Source organism: Orycteropus afer, unplaced genomic scaffold (genome assembly GCF_000298275.1).
Source record: "Orycteropus afer afer isolate SDZICR_OR568_19922 unplaced genomic scaffold, OryAfe1.0 scaffold00279, whole genome shotgun sequence".
NCBI classification, from domain to species: Eukaryota; Metazoa; Chordata; class Mammalia; order Tubulidentata; family Orycteropodidae; genus Orycteropus; species Orycteropus afer.
In genome coordinates this window covers 560,002-560,554 of record NW_006921866.1, presented here as the reverse complement: position 1 = coordinate 560,554, position 553 = coordinate 560,002, and positions in this window count along the sequence as shown.

Sequence of the window (553 nt, the reverse complement as noted above, 5' to 3'; positions counted from 1 at the left end):
AAGAATCAGATTGACTACATCTGTGGCAAGAGACAGTGGAAAATCTCAATATCTTCAGCCAAAACCATGCAGAAGCTGATTGTGGAACAGACCATCAATTGCTCATATGCAAGTTCAACTTGAAGTTAAAGACAATTAAAACAAGTCTAAGAGAGCCAAAATATGATCTTGAACATATCTGTCCTGAATTGAGAGATCGTCTAAAGAATAGATTTGATACATTGAACACCAACGACTGAAAACCAGAAGAATTGTGGGAGGATATCAAGAACATTATCCATTAGGAAAGCAAGAGATCACTAAAAAAACAAGAAAAGAAGAGAAGACCAAAATGAATGACAGAAGAGACTCTGAAACTTGCCCTTGAGCAGAGAATAGCTAAAGCCAATGGAAGAAATGACAAATAAAAGAGCTCAACAGAAGATTTCAAAGAGCATCTCAGGCAGACAAAACCAATAACTATAATGAAATGTGAAAAGACCTGGAGTTTGAAAACCAAAAGGGAAGAACACACTTGGCATTTCTCAAGCTGAAAGAATTGAAGAAAAAATTT